Source organism: Pan paniscus, chromosome 15 (genome assembly GCF_029289425.2).
Source record: "Pan paniscus chromosome 15, NHGRI_mPanPan1-v2.0_pri, whole genome shotgun sequence".
In the NCBI taxonomy this organism is placed as follows: Eukaryota; Metazoa; Chordata; class Mammalia; order Primates; family Hominidae; genus Pan; species Pan paniscus.
In genome coordinates, this window is record NC_073264.2 from 88,595,674 (window position 1) to 88,612,040 (window position 16,367).

The 16,367-nt window shown below is 35.8% G+C and overlaps 2 long non-coding RNA genes across 4 annotated transcripts in view; one reads left to right on the forward strand and one right to left on the reverse strand.

Annotated features, from left to right (window-relative positions):
• Positions 1-4,645, reverse strand: part of LOC129393848 (uncharacterized) — an 85,962-nt gene extending 81,317 nt beyond the window's left edge. Inside the window, exons 1-2 of one of the 2 annotated variants that reach the window (XR_008620950.2) lie at positions 4,473-4,640; positions 172-3,760 (exon numbers count right to left, since the gene is read on the reverse strand). This is a non-coding gene — a long non-coding RNA (uncharacterized LOC129393848). Of the gene's footprint in view, positions 1-171 lie in introns of both variants that reach the window. The other variant, XR_008620949.2, reaches the window with a different exon arrangement.
• The window catches only part of LOC134728992 (uncharacterized), a 233,260-nt gene extending 223,456 nt beyond the window's left edge, over positions 1-9,804 (forward strand). For both annotated transcript variants that reach the window (XR_010109829.1, XR_010109830.1), the window contains exon 3: positions 8,755-9,804. This is a non-coding gene — a long non-coding RNA (uncharacterized LOC134728992). The remainder of the gene's footprint in view (positions 1-8,754) is intronic.
• The last annotated feature ends 6,563 nt before the right edge of the window (positions 9,805-16,367 follow it).

Here is a 16,367-nt window from a genome sequence, read left to right on the forward strand (position 1 = left end):
AAGTAGTTAAATGGGAATATCCCAGCAGTGACAGTCTTCTGCATCTCAATTAAAATGAACAATAGGCATGCCATATTTTGCAACTTCACACGTTGGTAGACCTTCTTTTTAGTTTAAAAGAGAAAGAAACATACCATCTTCTTATAAGCACCAGTAAGATGAAGAATTTACCTTGATCTTGAACCTCACATCCATATTAGCCTTCCTTCTACATGACGCCACAGTCTGCATGAGTGAAGATCATCCCATCAGAATTATTAGCTCAGCATAATTTCCGTAACAGATTCCCAGGGAACAGTGAAGAACAACCCAGGTATAATAGCAAAGAATGCTTTTGTTCAATTTCTACCTAGAAGGTAGAAATACACACACCCATATTACCATTGTTTCCACCTCAACAATAAGATAGAAGCCAGATCATGCACAAAATGATTGCTTTTCTTGAGCCCACCGGGACCTGAGATTTGAAAGCAACAAAATGGGCAGAATTCCAAAGGGTCAGCCCCTCTGAGGAGCGAAGACAGACAAACAAACTCCTTACCTTTGATGGAACATGGGAGGAAGTGGCTGGTGCCATAGACTCAGATAAGAAAGAAATCTGCTCAAATGTTAAAATAATTCTTAAAGGTTGAATGTGGGCTATCATATCAGTTAAGAAAGACTGGAAACTCTCACATGAAGAAGTTTATAGGCACTGGCAAGCTCTTTTTCACAAGCCCCACCTAAAAAATAAAGCTCCTATGAAAGATGAAGGGATTGCAGGCAGGGCAGGAGACTGAAATGAGTTCCCCCTCAGTGGTGCAGGTGAGCTGGTGGAAATCAGCTGCTGCTGGGGTGGGGCATAAAGCCTCGCCCACTGCCCAGGACTCTTCTGTCGTACAAGGCACCCTTCTCAAACTGTTGGTTTTTGGGAGAGTACAGGAGACACTCAAGCCACAGGGACCCAGGCAAAAAACAAATACTTCTGATAGGAGGATAAGAGTATCAGTTATATTGAATTAGGGCCCACCCTAATAGCCTCTTCTCAACTAATTACATCTGCAATGACCTTATTTCCAATTAAGGTTTCATTCTGCGATGCTGGGGGTTACCAGTACCAATTCTGAGCGGGACACAATTCAACCTCTAATAAAGTGGCAGCAGAAATGCTGAGAAAGCCCTACTTTTAAGGCCCAGAGACATGGAATCTTTCTAGTACTGAGGCTGGAGCAGAGAACAAAAATTCTTACCAACCTCCAGTGACCATAGCACCAAGTAATTAGAAATTATTTTGAATTAAATGGAAATAAAAACATACCATACCAATATTTGTGGGGTACAGGTAAAGCAGTATTTAGTATTTAGAGAGAAATTCTTAGCATTAAATACTTATAGTTGAAAAAAACAATAAATTCTGAAGTCAATGAACTAAGCTTCCACCCTAGGAAAACAGAATAAGGGCAAATTAAACACAAAGCAATCGGAAGAAAAAAAAAACATGGAAAATAATTAAAACAGAAAAATAAATACAGACAAACCACTAAAATCCAAGATGGCTCTTTGAAAGAAAACAGAAAAAAAAGAAATTAAAAATGACCAATGTCAGAAGAGAGAAAGGGGACATCACAGTAAGTTCTACAACAGGATGAGGAAAGACTATCACCAACCTTATGCCAACACATTTGGAAGTATTGATGAAATGAATAAATTTCTTACAAACACAAACTGCCAGTGCTCACTCAAGAAAGAAAAATAGAGAAGCAGAATAGCATTTTGTCTGTTGAATAAATTAAATTTATGGGTAAAAAATCAGAGAATTCCAAGTCTAGGTGATTCCCTCGATGAATTCTTCCCATCATTTAAAGAAGAATTAATACTGATTTTATTCGAACTCTTCCAGAAAATAGAAGATATATGTATACTTCCCAACTTATTTCATGAGGCCAGCATTGTCCTAATATAAAAGCTGTACCAAGGCATTATAAGAAAACTGAAAACAATATTTCTCTCATGAACATAGGCAGATAAACTCTTAGCAAAATATTAGTAAATTGAATTCAGCAAAACATAAAAGGAATTATACACCAGAGCCATGTGGGTTTTATCCTCAGAATACAAGATTGGTTCCACATTTGAAAATCAATCAGTGTAACAGACTATATCGACAGATGAAAAAGAAAAAAGTTATTGATCTTCTCAATACATTCAAAAAATTCTACTATATTCTACATTCATTCATGATAAAAATCTCAGTAAAGTAGAAATAGAAACTTATCAACCTGAAAAAGGGCATTGATGAAAAATTTCAACTACCAACCATTACACTTACCAGTGAAAGACAGCATGTTTCCCCCTTAAAGAACAACACAACGATGCTCACTCAATATTTCTATCAACATTGAATCAGACGTCCTATTGATTGTGAGGAATTTCAAAAGCGCTTAGCATAAGATTTCTTTCTTGTCTACCTTCTACCACCTTCTCTAACTGATTTACTATTTCTCCCCACGTGCATTCTACACCCCAGTTTTTTGAAGATGTCAGGCTATTTTGTAACTCTTTGCCTTTATTCTTACTACTTTTGCCTTCTGAATTGTATTGTATCTTTTTGTTGAACTTAAGGGTGACATTTTAGTCTAATGCTCTCCCAATTGAGCAATTTCAGCTGACTAGAAGGGTGACTTTCATAGACACAAAATACTTTTTAGATATTCTCTTTTATTTCCAAAATTAATGTTGGGTTTCTTTAAGTTACCAATTCAAATTCTTACTTTATCATTAAGTTTTTGAGTTTAACTTGTAAGTTCAATTCTACTTGTAGGTTTAGCTGATTTTAGCGATAACTTTAAAGGACACTTCAAATAATTTTGTGTTCCATTTGGAAACTTTTAAAATAAAGCACTTTTAAATATTTTAGGTTTTTTTTTTTTTTTTTTTTTTTTTTGAGACGGAGTCTCATTCTGTTGCTCAGGCTGGAGTGCAGTGGCATGATCTTGGCTCACCACAGCCTCAGCCTCCCAGGGTCAAGTGATTCTTCTGCCTCAGCCTCCCAAGTAGCTGGGACTACAGGTGTGCGCCACCATGCCCTGCTAATTTTTGTATTTTTTTAGTAGAAACGGGGTTTCACTATGTTGGCCAGACTAGTCTCGAACTCCTGACCTCGTGATCCATCCGCTTCGGCTTCCCAAAGTGCTGGGATTACAGGCGTGAGCCACCACACCTGGCCAAATATTTTAGTTTTTATATTTTAATATGTTTTAGTTTGTTTTTCACTATGTTGCCTCAACTAATAATTACAAAATAACTTACTATATTTTTTGAATCTAAAATAGTGTTGGTTATAAGAAGTAACAACACTTTACACACGTCTGAAAAGAAAAATGTTGCCAGTTAAACTATGATACGTTGTTGGTCAAATGACACATTCCAATTTCAGCAATAAGTGTGTCACTTAGAATATGAAAAAAAATGTTTTTAGAATTGCTAAAGTACACAGCTGGGCATGGTGGCTCATACTTGTAATCGCAGCACTTTGGGAGGCCAAGTTGGGAGAATTACTTGTGCTCAGGAGTGAAACCAACCTGGACAACCAAGCAAGACCCTAGCTCAGCAACAACAAGAAAAATAAAAAATTAGCTGGACATGGTGGCGCAATGCATATTGCGCCTCAGAAGGTTCAGGTAGTAGGATCCCAGCTCCTCAGGAGGTTCAGGTGGTAGGATCACACGAGCCCTGGAGATTGAGGCTGCAGTGAGCCATGATCACGCCACTGCACTCCAGCCTAGGTGACAGAACGAGAACTTGTATCAACAACAACAACAACAAAAATTGATAAAATATGGTTAATATCACTTAAAAATACAAGTTAAATCTATAATTAGGTAACCCTTAAATATTTTTTGAATTTTTCATCATGAACACAAACTTGCAACTGATTTCAACTCAAAATAAGTCTAAATAACACAATTTAATTTGAAGATAGCATATTAGGCCAAATTCAGTCAACATTATTTTAAAAATCAAGCATACACTGTCTTTCTTAACACACATTTTTTAAAAATCACACTTCAGTTTTAATTGTGTCGCTTACAATAGTTGTCTTAGATTTGACAAAATATAGTGTTGTCCCAAGTGCCTGCAATGTACCCTACCCCTTGCTCCCTAATACACTTTCCCTTCTCTAAGGTTTGGATACTCATGAATCCAATAAGTTTGTTTTGTGTCTTTAAAATCATGTTGATATACTTATATGCCTGTCTTCTCATTATGTGAACTCCCTTAGGACAAAGACCAACCTTTATCTTTGAGTTATCATATTAAAGCTATATAATCGATGTTCAATACATATTCCCTCTTTCATTTTTAAAAATTTTTTGGTACCTACTATGTGTTAGGCCCTATGCTAAATACTGAGGATAAAATGTCAGATTCGCCCTGACTTCCAGGGGCTTACAGTTTAGTAGGGAAGCAGTGGGTGCTGTGTGTGAACATACCTGAGGGGCCAAATCAGATGGAAGTGCTGAGATGAAGGAGTGACATATGGGTGAGGAAAATATTCTGAAGGTAGCATTTAAAGTTTCCATGTGTGTTAACTGCATGAAAGACATCCTCCTGTGTTATCAAAAATTAAATCAGATAGTTTTAAATAAAAGAAATCTATAGTCCTAAATTTATGAACAAACATAATATATAATCAAATTTAAAGTTTGTATCGTTAAAAGTATAATTGACCAAAATTCAATACTTATTGAAAACAAAGTTGCAGAAAATGATGCATACACATCAGTTTAGATGACTTATGGAGGTAATTAACTTAAAAAAGAAATCCCAGAAGAGAAGCAGAGTTACCCCTCACATTGTTGGTTTGTTTTGGTAGGAGTGAGGAAGACACACTACCAAAGAAATTGAGAAATTGACGGCAATAGAAAAAACAATATAGTTTAGAGAACAATTCAGAACTTCATCGTAAAAGAAAATGCTTTCACTTTCTATTTGGCTAAAACGGCTATTAGAGCTAGAGTCTGGACAGCCACCGTGTCCTTTCCTCTGACTCTCAATGTGTGGTTTCAGTTGGAGAGGGAAGGTTCCAGAGAAGCCCGGTGCAGTTGCAGAATTTGTACATCAGGGATACATTCCCAATTCAATTGAAGGTAGAGGAGTGGGGACTCGAAATGTTGGGTATCCCACTCAACAGTTTTAGGGTCTTCTATACCAATCAGCAGCTGAAGCTGCGTTAGGGCATTTGGGGGACAGATAAGATGCTCCACAATAAACATCTGTGCTAGCTGGGCTTCTTTTTTTTTCATTTATCTATTCATATGTTAATTAAAAAATACTTATCAAGGTCTTACTGTGTGCCAAGTGGTCTTGCAGGTCCTGTCAATATGCAGTTAAGAAAGACATTACCCCCAGTGCACAGTCTAAGGAGATGCAGACATGCAAACAATTGAAATAAAATGATATCATCAACTGAAGAGAGACAGATAAACCTGGAGTGAGGTGGATCAATATAGGAATATTCCACTGGGTCTGTGGCCATTTAATATCAGTTTAAATGTTAAATAGGAGAGAAGACTTAGAAAACAGAGAAAGCTTATTAATAATCCCCTATTTCTTTTGCTTTCTTCAGTTATTTTTGGCTTTAATAATGTTCTGTGTCCTGTCACATTTGTAAAGGGCATTGCTCTTCAAAGTGTGATTTGAGGAGTTCCAGGGGGTTCCTAAAACCTTCCCATCATTCCCAACTCAGGTTAGATAGGAGTAAGTGACAAATATATTAGAAGAGACTCACTTTTACAGCTATTATTTCCTTAGGTTTCATTGTAACATTTTATTTGGACAAATAGTTCTATGATCAAAAATATAAGAATAAAAATTCATCATAAATTATTATACATATTGATCCTTACTACTAATAATAAGCTATGTATTTAATCTAGAAAATAATAATGAGAAATAGCATGAGATTTCTATTTGCTTATAGTTGGTCTATGGTGACTACCGAATTCATATTCAAAGAACTCTACAAATCATAATAAAGATCAAGGAATTTCTATATTCAGAAAAATTGATGTGAAGAGGTCTTACAAGGCTTGAAAAATAATTGCATTAATAGCAGAAGGAAAAAATAAATTTCACAGACACAGAAAAACAAAACAATTTTGAAGTACTTTTCTGTTTTCATAACTTTTACAAGAGAAGAGATGGAATAAGATGAGGTTGGCAACTGTTGCATTCAGAGCCCTATTCATTAATACAACTAGCCAAATATGAACATCAAACAGATAAGGCAGGGGGAACCCATGCTACATTTGTAGAGAGGAAAAAAAAAGATATATAAGTGACAACACATCTGTACATTAAAATTTAAAGAGCAAATAGAGTTAAGTGCTTTAAAAATAGTCACCAATAAATTCAGTTGTTAAGTTTTAACACTGACCTATACTACGTTGCTCTTTCTCAGAACTGATATCCTTTCTTTCTTTTCCACCTCTGATTAATGCAACATTTACAATACACGGAGAAACAGTGGATGTACAGCACTATAATGAGCTGAGGTGCCTAAATCTTGTAAAGATTCCGTAACTAGCAGCTAGAAACTAAAATTAGGATGAAACCATTTAAGTCCAAAGAATGTAACTTCCCCTAGCATCTATCAAAAGCTTCGCTCTTAATCTTATGATTGGAAATGGTTATTGCTGCTTAAACCGAATCTTCCTGGTTAATTCAGTCTCTGTCAGTGTTTAAATGAATTTTATGGTAGAATTTCAGTCAGTTCTCTGAGGATTCCACCACACAGAGACAGAGGAGACCCCTGAAAAGCAAGATTTTTTGTTTTGTTTTATTTTTGTGCTACTTGCTATCATCGTTGATGAGTTTTCTGAAAGAGGAGAAGTTATTTCTGGCTTTTGCCCGGTGCTATAGAGATCTTTGCCCTGAAGAGGTCAGAGAGTTTCTCTTCAGATCCAGCAAGTTTTCATGAAGATCCTTACCTTAATCCTTGAATGCTACTCACCTTATTTTCTCAGTATTCTACGTCTCCTAAAAATCTTCTGGAAGATTGGTGGGGACCAGTTAGATGGAGGCACACTAAACATTTATTTCTAAATTTTTGAGGTTAAATACGGATGCATAGCTACATATAGATTGAAATAAACAACACATAACTTTTTTGCATAAGTATGTTACATGCAATAATAGAAATATGCTATACTAAACATTGATTTGTTATTTTTCTAAAATCCAAAATTAACTGGGTGTCCTATAATTTTACTTGCTCAATCTGGCAACCCTACTAGCCACATAGATAACAAAGTATGTTTACATATTTGGTGAAATGATAGTCAGAGGCACATGCCATACCTGATTGCATCACTATGGCAAATATATTGCTTTCTCTAAAGAAACAGAGTGAATTCAGGCAAACTATAAATTTTATATATATATATACACCTATGGGTTTATATATATATATGGGTTTATATATATATGTTTATATATGGGTTTATATATATATGTTTATATATGGCTTTATATATATATATGGTTTTTGTTTTTTTTTTTGACAAAGTCTCATTGTGTTGCCTAGGGTGGAGTGCAGTGGTGCAACCTCAGCTCACTGCAGCCTCTGCCTTCTCGGTTCAAGGGATTTTCTTGCCTCAGCCTTCCGAGTAGCTGGTATTACAGGCATGCACCACCACAGCCGCCTAATTTTTTGTATTATTAGTTGAGACAGGGTTTCGCCATGTTGGCCAGGCTGGTCTTGAGCTCCTGACCTCAGGTGACCACTTGCCTCAGCCTCCCAAAGTGCTGGGATTATGGGCGTGAGCCACCATGCCCAGACTGATTTTTAATTATTGTTCATTTTTTATATTATTCATATAATTTCTCCATTAATTCAGAAAATAAGTAGTTTAGTTCTACCTTATTGCTTTGGATGACATGACTTGGTATGACTGGAAATAAAACACTGACAATTAATGATTCACTGAAATTATACCTGATATTTGTAAATAACTTCAAGATTCATAGATGAAAAACATTCCAAAAACTGCCAGTATTTTTATTACAACTTTTCTATTGCCTTACAAATGCCATCATCACCTTAGCTCAGCAAGAAAGATGATATTCTCTAGCTTGGGGGCCGTAAAACTTTCATTTTTCAATAGGATGTGCAGATATAAATCATTTATTAAACTTTAATAAATCTCTGTTCCACAGGTACACACCACTCCGCAGGGTATCAAAATCTTGTAACAGTTAATTATGAAATGTGAAGGTTACATATTTTTCAGCCCAATAACTTTAAAATGCTAAACAAAAAAATCAAAAGATTAGTTTTAATGAAACTCAGTAAACCAAAGAGTGTAAATAATATGGGTGAAGAATCTTTGAAATGTCAATATGGTTTTTATATGAGATTTTACTTCTGTTATAAGTAAACAAGGAGAGGAATTTAGGCAAAACCAATTTTTACTAGTATTCGCTGAAAACTTTTCTTCTATTGAAATGGTGGCATATATTATATGCTACTAAGACAGTTCAAAAAACTAGAACCTATTCAAGATATTGTTGCATAACTTTGTAGATTCCTAAATGACTGTTCTTCTTTAAAAATAAAATGTTTCAAATATATAATTTAAAATACATAAAATTTCAATTTCCCCATATTAGCTGATAAGCAAAAGATAAATAAATTAGAAAATTTTAAATAATAAATCAGCACAGGTAAGTTGATTTGTAAAAATCTAGCTGAATTTTGCTTTCTAATTACAGAATCAGAACGTAAGGAGAAAATGTTTTCAGCTGGAACTTAAATAGACCGGCCACAAATAACCCGTAATTCTCTATAAATGGACTGTCATGCTGAGAACAGCTTTATGCCACGCTGATCCTAGCTCCACAAGAGCCGGCTAAGCTACACTTACCCAGTAGCAGGTCACACTCCAGAGCCCACTGGATTCTTGCTGACACAATAAGTACGCTTCCAGCTGGGGCCAAGAACAATCTGGACTCAGGCAGAGTGTGAATTACAGTGAAGAGCTACCACCCTCCTAACCACAGCCAATCAATAGAAAATAAACACAGGTAGGAGAAGGAATGAACTCCTTTCCACAACATGAGTACATCACTTTTTCTCTGTTACAGTTTTGTGGAGGAAATCATCCCCTTGGGATCTTCAGCGTTGTCTCATTTACCTCTGCTCTCTCTAGAACTGGGTGGTGCAAAAATGCCTAAGCCTTCTTGGGAAAGGAAACTGAGTGCCACATGCATAGGAGGCGTGGCTATGGGTCAGCTGGTGTACCTCTAATGCAAGTACCTCACATGCTTAAAATGGTTCTTCCTCCTATCCCTCCTTTCCGTAAACTGCACCCTCTGTTTCACCCAAAACCAAAATGGTAAAATCACTGAGAAAACACAAGAGTTATTGAAATCAAAGTGTTAACAATTCCTTTTAAGTGTATCTTGCGTTTTAAATGGATGTGGTATCTTAATATCATATTGTGATTATATTTTTAATTTTTCAAAGCCACAACTTGACTTTAAAGAGGTCAATATTCTTTTCCTCCTTTAATAAAATTGTACTGACAAGTTTTAATAAAAGCTGTGCCTGTTTTATATTTTCCTGTTGTGGATTATATACAAAATTAAATATAGAATCATTTTATGTTCAGTTAACAACTTTTAATTTTTTTCCTAATTGAAATGTAAGAGTGTACATATTGTTACTATGTAAGGCTTTGTAAAATGTAGTCCTTTTAAAGCTAAAAGAATAGGACCAAAATAATTCAACATAAACATGTATTAATCATGTGTCAATTACCATTTAAATCTGTACTACTATTTTACTATAGATAACTTACTGAACACCTCCCTTCAAAATAAATCACCATGATTTGAGATTAACTACAGATACTTATGGAGGTATAATTTATTACAAGGTAAATAGGAGTCCTAAACCATCTTAAATATATTAAGGAAAGACAAGAAGGGGAATCTCAGGATAAAATAATACCAGTCTTCCAATGGGAATATATATTTTGTAGTACGATTGCTTGAGAATACATGGATTCATTGCTACATGGGTGGATGGATGAAGCAGACAGTTCAAGTAGACTCTGAGGGAACTTCTGGAGGCATTGTGGGTTCAGAAAGAGAGAAGGGACTTACTGAGTTGACGCAGAAGGAGAGGGCTTGGAGCAAAACTTGCTCAAGAGTCTGAAGGGCATTCAAACCTCTTATTTTGTTTTCTTGGCTATGCCATATTGGATGAATTCCTAACCCCATTTCTATCCTCCATGGCTCCATGGAAATTCTTTTTATTTTTTTCTTCCCACCCATGAAGTCTTCTACTGCATTGCTACCTGGAATTATTATTTTGGTAGAACATTCTACTCACATATATGTTAAACTATATTATTGGTGTTAAGGGGAAATATATATTTTACTCTTCTCTGTACCCATGTAATCCCATCTCATAATACCTGTGCACAGTACAGGCTAAAGTGGTAAATATTTGACAACCACGAATTTAAAATTTGTTGTTTCATCTATTTACTAATTATCCCAAATGACTATGATGACATGGCTCATAATAATGTGCTTATTTTGATGAGGTCCAAATTTGAAGTTGATATAAGAGCACTTCACTTAATCAGTGAAGGACTTTAGATGATAACTCAATAGAGTTCATGCCTCAGCATTATTGTGTAAACCCTTTGTTTCGACTTCAGAGGAAAACATAAGGATAAAAGGGCAAGGGCTTAACACACAAAGAGCTATTTAAAAAGAAAAGGATAAAGACAAATGGACAGTATCTGTGGAAATAAATTATAGGAACCACTTTCACTCTTCTTTGACTCACCTTGCGAAGAAAAGCCTCGAAACAGTACACTGCCAAGGCAAAGATCAATACAGCTCCCTCTTCTGAGATGCCACGCGGACTATGCCCCAAGTGAACATTTCAGGGGTGCATCTGCTTTTGTGGATTTGTGGGATCTACATCCCAGGTGTTAGTTCTGACCACTCATTGACGGTGCATAATGAAATCTTTCTAATATGGTTTGGCTGTGTCCCCACCCAAATTTCACATGGTAGCTCCCATAATTCCTATGGGAAGGAATCAGTGGGAGGTAATTGAATTATGAGGGTGGGCCCTTCCCATGCTGTTCTCGTGATAGTGAGTAAGTCTCATGAGATCCGATGGGTTCATAAAGGGGAGTCCCCCTGCACAAAGAGAGTCTCCCCCTCTCTCTTGCCTGCTGCCATGTAAGACCTGACTTTGCCATAATTGTGAGGCCTCCTCAGCCACGTGGAACTGTAAGTCCATTAAACCTCTTTTTCTTTATAGATTACCCAGTCTCTGTTATGTCTTTATTAGCAGCATGAGAACAGACTAATATACTGTACTACCAGCAAAGCTGTAGTCGTTCACCAGGCAACCATTCCTGTGAAATGAACGTAGCATATATAATGGATGTCAAAGAAGTTTCACCACTCAGAGAACATGATGTTATTAAGTATAACTTAAACTCTCAAGATCATTTTAAAGTCCCTGAAATGTCTCAGCTAACCCATGTAGCATCTGGTAATAAAAATTATTTTTCAAAATGTAAATGTCAAATTGTAATATCATCTTTAAAATTGTTAAGAACAAGCATTGGCATAAAACATGGCTTAAAGTTACAAAGACCTGAGTCCTTCAACTCAATATGTGACCTTGGATAAATCTAACAGCCTCAATGAACTTCAGTTTTTTCATCTGCGGAAAGGGAAAAATAATGCCTATGTCATAGGTTCATGGTTACTACTAAATTATGTAACCTAAATATTCTAATTTTAATGATTAATTATTAAGTAGACATTTAAAATATACTCTACATGCTATATTAAAGAAACAATCTGAGAATAATTACTTCATTAAAAAGTAAAAATATTACCATGTTCAGAAAGAACAAATTATGCTGCTGTTACAGGTAACTGTTGCAATATGTTATCACGAATATTCAAACGAATGTCTTCAATGCCCTAAACTTCAGTTTGTGGTCCATCTCTGGAGAGCCCAGCCTTCATACACTACTAAAGTTGAAAGGAGATCTCAGATGAAAAAGGTTTTACACTGGCTGAGAGAATGGATGGCTGGCTTTTCAAAAACAAACCAAAAATGGATTTTCTGTCTGAGTCCTAGGTTTAACTGTTAAGCTGGCCAGTTCAAAGATAATTAAAAGTTCTCTCCTTTCTACTGATTTCCAAACTGGAAAACATACATAGCAATACTTAGTAACACAATCTATGTCAAAGGTTTTAAAAAAGCAGAATACAAAAGCCAGCTGGATTTTGTCAGTCAGAATCAAGTTTTGATGTCATAAAGGGCACTGATATTAGCCTTTAATTCAGCAGGATGGGAAACTTCTTTTGAGAGAGAGAGCATGAAAGGAGAAAAGAAACACGAGAAACAGATACAATAGCAAATCAGGATCAGAAAAAAAGAAGTGCAAAATAGAAAGTGAAAATAATTTACCATAGTAGCAATGTTTGGGATTCTTTTTTTTCAAAGTCAATAATTGCTTAATATAATTCCCAGGAATATGGGTACCATCATTCATCAATCCATTTACTCATGCCACCAACGAATGACCAATTCCATCTTTGTGACAGGTATCCTGCTGTCCCTGAAGATATAGAAATATTAAGAGGTGATTACAGGACTGGGTGAGAGCACAGAAGACCACATAGCCAAGGGCTCCAGCAGAGGAATACATATTAGGCTTATAAATTCATGGTAGAGAGGCATCTGCCTGGGGGAGTCAGAGGTTTTATGTCCATTTACACAAAAGATTAAGGTTAACATAGGATGCTAATTCCATTCTATATCATACAACTATTTAACACGAATATTCAATAATGATTAAAGCTTTTCCACTGGCCACACTTTTTACTTCTGCCCTCTTGCAAAAATTGAGAAGATAGATGACTGATTATATCATCAAATCCATGACCATCTCCCCACCTAATCCATAAGGATGGGTCCCTAGAGTAATCTGTTGTTCACGGAGTCTTAGTAGCTCAGAGAATGAGGTTTCCACCACTTCTTTGCACGATAAGCCCAAGGAATAATACATTTTACAGTCAGAAAGTAGATCCTGATATAAATCTTCATTAGGCTTTCTTTGCTTTACATGAACTTGTGAACACATGAATAATGCATTCATTTGTCTAGGGATATGTAAGTCGCAAGTCACCCTTTTATGAATGGAACAATCTTAGTCTATTTTCTTTCAGGGATTAAGAGGAACCAAACAGCAGACACTATAGACACTGTTAGTTTGGCCTATGGATGTCTCACAGTTAAGGCTCATTTCTCCTGGAGGCCCTAAATAGAAAAACCTAACTCCATGGGAGTATATCTGGACATTAGAACAGTACCTGCAAAGCACAGAGCCTGACAACCATAAACATTCAGATGAAAGGAAATGTGCTGTTTCTATTATTACATTATGCTAAACACTTTTTTATTAGCTAGTGAATCTAATAACACAGCATTCATGAATTCAACGGATATGTATTGAATAGTCTCCAACTCTCATAGGCTTTATGGTCTAGAAAGAGAGAGGCATTAATCAATGGTTTACATAAATGTGTGTAAAATTACAGTTATGGTTAGTGTTTCAAAAGGAAGGTAAACGATGCTAAGAGAGGGTATGGGAAAATAGACAGGAATTCAGTCATTGCAGGATCTCCAGAGAGGGTTTCCAAGGGAAGTGAGGCAAGACTAGCTTTTTAAAGAGGTCATCTAGCTAGAGCATGAAAAAAAAAAAATTGGGGGTGGGGGCGCTAAGGGTGAATTTGGATATAAAATACAAACTAGGAGGTTATTACAGTAGTTCAAGCAAACGATGATAGTCAGTTGCTCTAATTTGGTGACTGTGAAAAATAGCAACAATAGTAATAATTACAGCAAACATTTATTGAACACTTACTTTGTAGTAGGGAGAGAAATGAGAGGCTTTAAGAGATTTTTTTCAAAGACAGGTTCGACAGACTTACTGATGGATAGAAAATGGCTGGCTAAAAACAGGAAGGTGTTTTTAGGCATCTGATATGTGGGCTTGGAATATGATGGTACTATTTATTGAACCGGGAACCACTATGATGAGTCTTCTGTCCACCTGTACAATAATATTCCAAACATCAAACAAAATTATGTTTTGAAAAATGTCACTGAAGGATCTGGTGACTTGTTAATCCATCAACTTCAAAGCCTTACTCTGGAGAACTCAAAGAATAAGAGTCAGTGATAATGTAGATTTTCTGGTCAGCTGTCAGTCAAGACTTGATAAATTTTCATTAGTATTCATTATAATTCTACTCCTCATGGTAATTACTTCTATGAGACACATAGTTTGTAAACATCTTATCATATACTATCAACAAGGTAATTCTTTTTGTAGATTCTACACAAGTTGTTTTTCTAGAGTTTATAAATATAGGCATAAAGAAAATCATGATTTATTCCATTTGCTTTAGTGTAAAGTGTGTATTACTTCCAAGTGTGATGCTAATTCCAGAAAAATAAGAGACTGACAAAGCAAACTGGCATACCAGTCTTTTCCTGTTGGGAGACAGTCTACATGGAAATAAAGACGCACATAGACAATGAGATCAGACGATCCTTTGAAGAAATTGGTGTGTCCACAGGGTAATTTATTTACAGTATATTCATGTTACAGTTTCTTCATCTGTGAAATAGGAATGGCAGGTTTCAGAATGATAAAGTAGGTTCTACTTCTCAGTGTTGTGAGGAATGTCAGCAATACTAATGCACAATGCTCAAGACAGTGTCTACAGAAAAATATAAGTTGCTGTCATTTTGATTGTAAGCACCAGACAGTATGCAATTAAGGAGTAATGAAGAAATACGTCAAAGAAAAGAATGGCTGAGGGGATGTATCTGTCACACAGAAAATTTTGAACAGAGGAAACATGTCTTACTCATAACTGTATAGAATATAGAGTAGTATATTTTGCAGAGAAGATATAGAATAACTGCTTGTTAAACTGAAACTACCTAGCTTAATATGTGGCATATTTTCTTTTTCTTTCCCTTTTTTTTTTGTATTTTTAGTAGAGACTGGGTTTCTCCATGTTGGTCAAGGTGGTCTCAAACTCCTGACCTCAGGTGATCCACCCACCTCAGCCTCCCAAAGTGTTGGAATTACAGGTGTGAGCCACCATGCCCAGCCACATATTTTCATATTAAAAAGATGCAAAATGAAAATTGCTTATTTTTAAAGACTGTTGGACAGTCTGGAAAATAGAACCCATACATAAGCAGCAAAGCAAGAAAAAATATTTGATAGGCTTGTCAGTTAGGCTGGTAAACAGAAGCTGTTGTGCTTTCATTTCCATTCACATTTCTGGGTCTCCAAAGCATTGGAGAAAGCTTACCATCATCAAATTCACCTGGGCACAAACCCTTCTGCCTGCAGTCAGTCTGTGTGGAGGAATTGACTATTTCAGGATAAACTATACATTTCACGATATAAATACCAAGATCCGAATCTGAAAATCAGTAGCCTAAAGATATATTTTGTTTATCTCACATAGTTTTCAAAAACATTTAATCAATTGTGAATTTCAATAGAGAAACTGCACATTAAAAATCTGGATTTCTGTTTTGTCTGGAGTAGGAAGTTTTAGCAATATGGGGACTGGATTTGGCATTCCCTCTGTCATCTGGTCCTGAATGCTGTCTGTCACTCTGTGTAGGAAGACTCACATTCTCCCATGCTCTTCAGACATCACCAGGCCAGTTTGACTCATGCACTCTCCTGGCTGACTGATTTAGATATTTGAGATTGAGATCCCTGGCTCAAAGATCACTGATATGGATACCACATATTATGAGAACAAAGTTAGGTAACATAGAAGTAATCATTTCTTTAAAATGCTACGAATAAAGACAATCAGCTTGAGACACAAGATATTAGATTAGATGATAAAATACAGCATGTACTTGATGATCTAAGGCTCCCTCTAGCTTTAAAATTCTACCACTTTATGCAAGGTGAGAAGGGAGTTTTTATGTAATGGGATAAGTCTTAAACATTATTAAAACATGTTTTCTTAAATATGTACCATCTTCAATTTACTATGTCATAAACAATTTATATTGCCTTAGTCAACATTAAGAGACTAACTTATGAGTCTAAAATGCAGAAAATATGCACAAGAATTTTTGTGAGATTTTATGCTTAAAGTGATAAAATAGATTAATATGTATATCTCTATTTTACTTACCTAATAGAAACTTTCTTACAACCATTTCTTTATATACAGAAAGAAAGATGCTGCCAATATGTTTGCAAATAACACTTTTGCCTTCTGCT